This window comes from Scleropages formosus, chromosome 20, assembly GCF_900964775.1.
Source record: "Scleropages formosus chromosome 20, fSclFor1.1, whole genome shotgun sequence".
NCBI lineage: Eukaryota > Metazoa > Chordata > Actinopteri > Osteoglossiformes > Osteoglossidae > Scleropages > Scleropages formosus.
The window spans coordinates 8,750,320-8,757,500 of NC_041825.1; the positions used below are offsets into that span (position 1 = coordinate 8,750,320).

Sequence of the window (7,181 nt, forward strand, 5' to 3'; positions counted from 1 at the left end):
GCAAGAGGAAAGAGAGAAGGGAAGAACTCACTTCCAAGAACACTTACAAAAGAAAGAAAGAAAGAAAGAAAGAAAGAAAGAAAGAAGGGAAAAACTCAATTCCAAGAAGAAAGAGAGAGCTCACTTGTTTGGACTACAAGAGGAACAACAGTCTACGCTTTTGATGGGGACCCCCTCTTGCTGAAACAGGAAGACCGCATAACGCTTATAAAAGCTTGCAAGCAAATCTACAACAGACACGACTATGCCCCGTGTGAGGCTTGAACTCACGACCTTCAGGTTTTGAGACTGACGCGCTACCTGCTGCGCTAACAAGGCTGATATAAACCTACCTACCACAAGAGAACATGACTTTCTTGCACTTATTTAGCGCTTCCATCATTTCTTCATTCGCTTGGTAGCCTGGCTATCTTTTTGTGCCAAAAACAGTTCATCAACAGGAATATGAAGCACTTATGGAAGCAAGAGGAAAGAGAGAAGGGAAGAACTCACTTCCAAGAACACTTACGAAAGAAAGAAAGAAAGAAAGAAAGAAAGAAAGAAAGAAAGAAGGGAAAAACTCAATTCCAAGAAGAAAGAAAGAGCTCACTTGTTTGGACTACAAGAGGAACAACAGTCTACGCTTTTGATGGGGACCGCCTCTTGCTGAAACAGGAAGACCGCATAACGCTTACAAAACCATGCAAGCAAATCTACAACACAAACGACTATGCCCCGTGTGAGACTTGAACTCACGACCTTCAGATTATGAGACTGACGCGCTACCTGCTGCGCTAACGAGGCTGACAAAAATCTACCTACCACAAGAGAACATGACTTTCTTGCACTTATTTAGCGCTTCCATCATTTCTTCATTCGCTTGGTAGCCTGGCTATCTTTTGTGCCAAAAACAGTTCATCAACAGGAATATGAAGCACTTATGGAAGCAAGAGGAAAGAGAGAAGGGAAGAACTCACTTCCAAGAACACTTACGAAAGAAAGAAAGAAAGAAAGAAAGAAAGAAAGAAAGAAAGAAAGAAAGAAGGGAAAAACTCAATTCCAAGAAGAAAGAAAGAGCTCACTTGTTTGGACTACAAGAGGAACAACAGTCCACGCTTTTGATGGGGACCGCCTCTTGCTGAAACAGGAAGACCGCATAACGCTTACAAAACCATGCAAGCAAATCTACAACAGACACGACTATGCCCCGTGTGAGGCTTGAACTCACGACCTTCAGGTTTTGAGACTGACGCGCTACCCGCTGCGCTAACAAGGCTGATATAAATCTACCTACCACAAGAGAACATGACTTTCTTGCACTTATTTAGCGCTTCCATCATTTCTTCATTCGCTTGGTAGCCTGGCTATCTTTTTGTGCCAAAAACAGTTCATCAACAGGAATATGAAGCACTTATGGAAGCAAGAGGAAAGAGAGAAGGGAAGAACTCACTTCCAAGAACACTTACGAAAGAAAGAAAGAAAGAAAGAAAGAAAGAAAGAAAAAAGAAAGAAGGGAAAAACTCAATTCCAAGAAGAAAGAAAGAGCTCACTTGTTTGGACTACAAGAGGAACAACAGTCTACGCTTTTGATGGGGACCGCCTCTTGCTGAAACAGGAAGACCGCATAACGCTTACAAAACCATGCAAGCAAATCTACAACAGACACGACTATGCCCCGTGTGAGACTTGAACTCACGACCTTCAGATTATGAGACTGACGCGCTACCTGCTGCGCTAACGAGGCTGATATAAATTTACCTACCACAAGAGAACATGACTTTCTTGCACTTATTTAGCGCTTCCATCATTTCTTCATTCGCTTGGTAGCCTGGCTATCTTTTTGTGCCAAAAACAGTTCATCAACAGGAATATGAAGCACTTATGGAAGCAAGAGGAAAGAGAGAAGGGAAGAACTCACTTCCAAGAACACTTACGAAAGAAAGAAAGAAAGAAAGAAAGAAAGAAAGAAAGAAAGAAGGGAAAAACTCAATTCCAAGAAGAAAGAAAGAGCTCACTTGTTTGGACTACAAGAGGAACAACAGTCTACGCTTTTGATGGGGACCGCCTCTTGCTGAAACAGGAAGACCGCATAACGCTTACAAAACCATGCAAGCAAATCTACAACAGACACGACTATGCCCCGTGTGAGGCTTGAACTCACGACCTTCAGATTATGAGACTGACGCGCTACCTGCTGCGCTAACGAGGCTGAAAAAAATCTACCTACCACAAGAGAACATGACTTTCTTGCACTTATTTAGCGCTTCCATCATTTCTTCATTCGCTTGGTAGCCTGGCTATCTTTTTGTGCCAAAAACAGTTCATCAACAGGAATATGAAGCACTTATGGAAGCAAGAGGAAAGAGAGAAGGGAAGAACTCACTTCCAAGAACACTTACGAAAGAAAGAAAGAAAGAAAGAAAGAAAGAAAGAAAGAAAGAAAGAAAGAAAAAAGAAAGAAGGGAAAAACTCAATTCCAAGAAGAAAGAAAGAGCTCACTTGTTTGGACTACAAGAGGAACAACAGTCTACGCTTTTGATGGGGACCGCCTCTTGCTGAAACAGGAAGACCGCATAACGCTTACAAAACCATGCAAGCAAATCTACAACACAAACGACTATGCCCCGTGTGAGGCTTGAACTCACGACCTTCAGATTATGAGACTGACGCGCTACCTGCTGCGCTAACGAGGCTGACAAAAATCTACCTACCACAAGAGAACATGACTTTCTTGCACTTATTTAGCGCTTCCATCATTTCTTCATTCGCTTGGTAGCCTGGCTATCTTTTTGTGCCAAAAACAGTTCATCAACAGGAATATGAAGCACTTATGGAAGCAAGAGGAAAGAGAGAATGGAAGAACTCACTTCCAAGAACACTTACGAAAGAAAGAAAGAAAGAAAGAAAGAAAGAAAGAAGGGAAAAACTCAATTCCAAGAAGAAAGAAAGAGCTCACTTGTTTGGACTACAAGAGGAACAACAGTCTACGCTTTTGATGGGGACCGCCTCTTGCTGAAACAGGAAGACCGCATAACGCTTATAAAAGCTTGCAAGCAAATCTACAACAGACACGACTATGCCCCGTGTGAGGCTTGAACTCACGACCTTCAGGTTTTGAGACTGACGCGCTACCTGCTGCGCTAACGAGGCTGACAAAAATCTACCTACCACAAGAGAACATGACTTTCTTGCACTTATTTAGCGCTTCCATCATTTCTTCATTCGCTTGGTAGCCTGGCTATCTTTTTGTGCCAAAAACAGTTCATCAACAGGAATATGAAGCACTTATGGAAGCAAGAGGAAAGAGAGAAGGGAAGAACTCACTTCCAAGAACACTTACGAAAGAAAGAAAGAAAGAAAGAAAGAAAGAAAGAAAGAAAGAAAGAAAAAAGAAAGAAGGGAAAAACTCAATTCCAAGAAGAAAGAAAGAGCTCACTTGTTTGGACTACAAGAGGAACAACAGTCTACGCTTTTGATGGGGACCGCCTCTTGCTGAAACAGGAAGACCGCATAACGCTTACAAAACCATGCAAGCAAATCTACAACACAAACGACTATACCCCGTGTGAGGCTTGAACTCACGACCTTCAGATTATGAGACTGACACGCTACCTGCTGCGCTAACGAGGCTGATAAAAATCTATCTACCACAAGAGAACATGACTTTCTTGCACTTATTTAGCGCTTCCATCATTTCTTCATTCGCTTGGTAGCCTGGCTATCTTTTTGTGCCAAAAACAGTTCATCAACAGGAATATGAAGCACTTATGGAAGCAAGAGGAAGGAGAGAAGGGAAGAACTCACTTCCAAGAACACTTACGAAAGAAAGAAAGAAAGAAAGAAAGAAAGAAGAAAGAAGGGAAAAACTCAATTCCAAGAAGAAAGAAAGAGCTCACTTGTTTGGACTACAAGAGGAACAACAGTCTACGCTTTTGATGGGGACCGCCTCTTGCTGAAACAGGAAGACCGCATAACGCTTACAAAACCATGCAAGCAAATCTACAACACAAACGACTATGCCCCGTGTGAGGCTTGAACTCACGACCTTCAGATTATGAGACTGACGCGCTACCTGCTGCGCTAACGAGGCTGACAAAAATCTACCTACCACAAGAGAACATGACTTTCTTGCACTTATTTAGCGCTTCCATCATTTCTTCATTCGCTTGGTAGCCTGGCTATCTTTTTGTGCCAAAAACAGTTCATCAACAGGAATATGAAGCACTTATGGAAGCAAGAGGAAAGAGAGAATGGAAGAACTCACTTCCAAGAACACTTACGAAAGAAAGAAAGAAAGAAAGAAAGAAAGAAAGAAAGAAGGGAAAAACTCAATTCCAAGAAGAAAGAAAGAGCTCACTTGTTTGGACTACAAGAGGAACAACAGTCTACGCTTTTGATGGGGACCGCCTCTTGCTGAAACAGGAAGACCGCATAACGCTTACAAAACCATGCAAGCAAATCTACAACAGACACGACTATGCCCCGTGTGAGGCTTGAACTCACGACCTTCAGGTTTTGAGACTGACGCGCTACCCGCTGCGCTAACAAGGCTGATATAAATCTACCTACCACAAGAGAACATGACTTTCTTGCACTTATTTAGCGCTTCCATCATTTCTTCATTCGCTTGGTAGCCTGGCTATCTTTTTGTGCCAAAAACAGTTCATCAACAGGAATATGAAGCACTTATGGAAGCAAGAGGAAAGAGAGAAGGGAAGAACTCACTTCCAAGAACACTTACGAAAGAAAGAAAGAAAGAAAGAAAGAAAGAAAGAAAAAAGAAAGAAGGGAAAAACTCAATTCCAAGAAGAAAGAAAGAGCTCACTTGTTTGGACTACAAGAGGAACAACAGTCTAACGCTTTTGATGGGGACCGCCTCTTGCTGAAACAGGAAGACCGCATAACGCTTACAAAACCATGCAAGCAAATCTACAACACAAACGACTATGCCCCGTGTGAGGCTTGAACTCACGACCTTCAGATTATGAGACTGACGCGCTACCTGCTGCGCTAACGAGGCTGACAAAAATCTACCTACCACAAGAGAACATGACTTTCTTGCACTTATTTAGCGCTTCCATCATTTCTTCATTCGCTTGGTAGCCTGGCTATCTTTTTGTGCCAAAAACAGTTCATCAACAGGAATATGAAGCACTTATGGAAGCAAGAGGAAAGAGAGAATGGAAGAACTCACTTCCAAGAACACTTACGAAAGAAAGAAAGAAAGAAAGAAAGAAAGAAAGAAAGAAAGAAAGAAAGAAGGGAAAAACTCAATTCCAAGAAGAAAGAAAGAGCTCACTTGTTTGGACTACAAGAGGAACAACAGTCTACGCTTTTGATGGGGACCGCCTCTTACTGAAACAGGAAGACCGCATAACGCTTACAAAACCATGCAAGCAAATCTACAACAGACACGACTATGCCCCGTGTGAGACTTGAACTCACGACCTTCAGATTATGAGACTGACGCGCTACCTGCTGCGCTAACGAGGCTGATATAAATTTACCTACCACAAGAGAACATGACTTTCTTGCACTTATTTAGCGCTTCCATCATTTCTTCATTCGCTTGGTAGCCTGGCTATCTTTTTGTGCCAAAAACAGTTCATCAACAGGAATATGAAGCACTTATGGAAGCAAGAGGAAAGAGAGAAGGGAAGAACTCACTTCCAAGAACACTTACGAAGAAAGAAAGAAAGAAAGAAAGAAAGAAAGAAAGAAAGAAGGGAAAAACTCAATTCCAAGAAGAAAGAAAGAGCTCACTTGTTTGGACTACAAGAGGAACAACAGTCTACGCTTTTGATGGGGACCGCCTCTTGCTGAAACAGGAAGACCGCATAACGCTTATAAAAGCTTGCAAGCAAATCTACAACAGACACGACTATGCCCCGTGTGAGGCTTGAACTCACGACCTTCAGGTTTTGAGACTGACGTGCTACCTGCTGCGCTAACGAGGCTGACAAAAATCTACCTACCACAAGAGAACATGACTTTCTTGCACTTATTTAGCGCTTCCATCATTTCTTCATTCGCTTGGTAGCCTGGCTATCTTTTTGTGCCAAAAACAGTTCATCAACAGGAATATGAAGCACTTATGGAAGCAAGAGGAAAGAGAGAAGGGAAGAACTCACTTCCAAGAACACTTACGAAAGAAAGAAAGAAAGAAAGAAAGAAAGAAAGAAAGAAAGAAAAAAGAAAGAAGGGAAAAACTCAATTCCAAGAAGAAAGAAAGAGCTCACTTGTTTGGACTACAAGAGGAACAACAGTCTACGCTTTTGATGGGGACCGCCTCTTGCTGAAACAGGAAGACCGCATAACGCTTACAAAACCATGCAAGCAAATCTACAACACAAACGACTATGCCCCGTGTGAGGCTTGAACTCACGACCTTCAGATTATGAGACTGACGCGCTACCTGCTGCACTAACGAGGCTGATATAAATCTACCTACCACAAGAGAACATGACTTTCTTGCACTTATTTAGCGCTTCCATCATTTCTTCATTCGCTTGGTAGCCTGGCTATCTTTTTGTGCCAAAAACAGTTCATCAACAGGAATATGAAGCACTTATGGAAGCAAGAGGAAAGAGAGAAGGGAAGAACTCACTTCCAAGAACACTTACGAAAGAAAGAAAGAAAGAAAGAAAGAAAGAAAGAAGGGAAAAACTCAATTCCAAGAAGAAAGAAAGAGCTCACTTGTTTGGACTACAAGAGGAACAACAGTCTACGCTTTTGATGGGGACCGCCTCTTGCTGAAACAGGAAGACCGCATAACGCTTACAAAACCATGCAAGCAAATCTACAACAGACACGACTATGCCCCGTGTGAGGCTTGAACTCACGACCTTCAGGTTTTGAGACTGACGCGCTACCCGCTGCGCTAACAAGGCTGATATAAATCTACCTACCACAAGAGAACATGACTTTCTTGCACTTATTTAGCGCTTCCATCATTTCTTCATTCGCTTGGTAGCCTGGCTATCTTTTTGTGCCAAAAAACAGTTCATCAACAGGAATATGAAGCACTTATGGAAGCAAGAGGAAAGAGAGAAGGGAAGAACTCACTTCCAAGAACACTTACGAAAGAAAGAAAGAAAGAAAGAAAGAAAGAAAGAAAGAAAGAAGGGAAAAACTCAATTCCAAGAAGAAAGAAAGAGCTCACTTGTTTGGACTACAAGAGGAACAACAGTCTACGCTTTTGA

At 42.2% G+C, this 7,181-nt stretch overlaps 12 non-coding genes across 12 annotated transcripts; all 12 read right to left on the bottom strand.

Moving 5' to 3' along the window:
* Positions 1-245: 245 nt before the first annotated feature.
* On the bottom strand, positions 246-318 carry trnal-caa (transfer RNA leucine (anticodon CAA)). The gene has a single exon. It is a non-coding gene; the product is annotated as a tRNA-Leu (tRNA).
* Positions 319-710: 392 nt separating this feature from the next.
* Positions 711-783, bottom strand: trnam-cau (transfer RNA methionine (anticodon CAU)). Its single transcript has one exon. It is a non-coding gene; the product is annotated as a tRNA-Met (tRNA).
* A 399-nt stretch (positions 784-1,182) lies between these two features.
* trnal-caa (transfer RNA leucine (anticodon CAA)) lies at positions 1,183-1,255 on the bottom strand. Its single transcript has one exon. It is a non-coding gene; the product is annotated as a tRNA-Leu (tRNA).
* Positions 1,256-1,650: 395 nt separating this feature from the next.
* trnam-cau (transfer RNA methionine (anticodon CAU)) lies at positions 1,651-1,723 on the bottom strand. Its single transcript has one exon. It is a non-coding gene; the product is annotated as a tRNA-Met (tRNA).
* A 392-nt stretch (positions 1,724-2,115) lies between these two features.
* Positions 2,116-2,188, bottom strand: trnam-cau (transfer RNA methionine (anticodon CAU)). The gene has a single exon. It is a non-coding gene; the product is annotated as a tRNA-Met (tRNA).
* Positions 2,189-2,599: 411 nt separating this feature from the next.
* On the bottom strand, positions 2,600-2,672 carry trnam-cau (transfer RNA methionine (anticodon CAU)). The gene has a single exon. It is a non-coding gene; the product is annotated as a tRNA-Met (tRNA).
* Positions 2,673-3,056: 384 nt separating this feature from the next.
* Positions 3,057-3,129, bottom strand: trnal-caa (transfer RNA leucine (anticodon CAA)). The gene has a single exon. It is a non-coding gene; the product is annotated as a tRNA-Leu (tRNA).
* Positions 3,130-3,996: 867 nt separating this feature from the next.
* Positions 3,997-4,069, bottom strand: trnam-cau (transfer RNA methionine (anticodon CAU)). Its single transcript has one exon. It is a non-coding gene; the product is annotated as a tRNA-Met (tRNA).
* Positions 4,070-4,457: 388 nt separating this feature from the next.
* trnal-caa (transfer RNA leucine (anticodon CAA)) lies at positions 4,458-4,530 on the bottom strand. Its single transcript has one exon. It is a non-coding gene; the product is annotated as a tRNA-Leu (tRNA).
* An 869-nt stretch (positions 4,531-5,399) lies between these two features.
* Positions 5,400-5,472, bottom strand: trnam-cau (transfer RNA methionine (anticodon CAU)). Its single transcript has one exon. It is a non-coding gene; the product is annotated as a tRNA-Met (tRNA).
* A 391-nt stretch (positions 5,473-5,863) lies between these two features.
* On the bottom strand, positions 5,864-5,936 carry trnal-caa (transfer RNA leucine (anticodon CAA)). Its single transcript has one exon. It is a non-coding gene; the product is annotated as a tRNA-Leu (tRNA).
* An 860-nt stretch (positions 5,937-6,796) lies between these two features.
* trnal-caa (transfer RNA leucine (anticodon CAA)) lies at positions 6,797-6,869 on the bottom strand. The gene has a single exon. It is a non-coding gene; the product is annotated as a tRNA-Leu (tRNA).
* Positions 6,870-7,181: the final 312 nt, after the last annotated feature.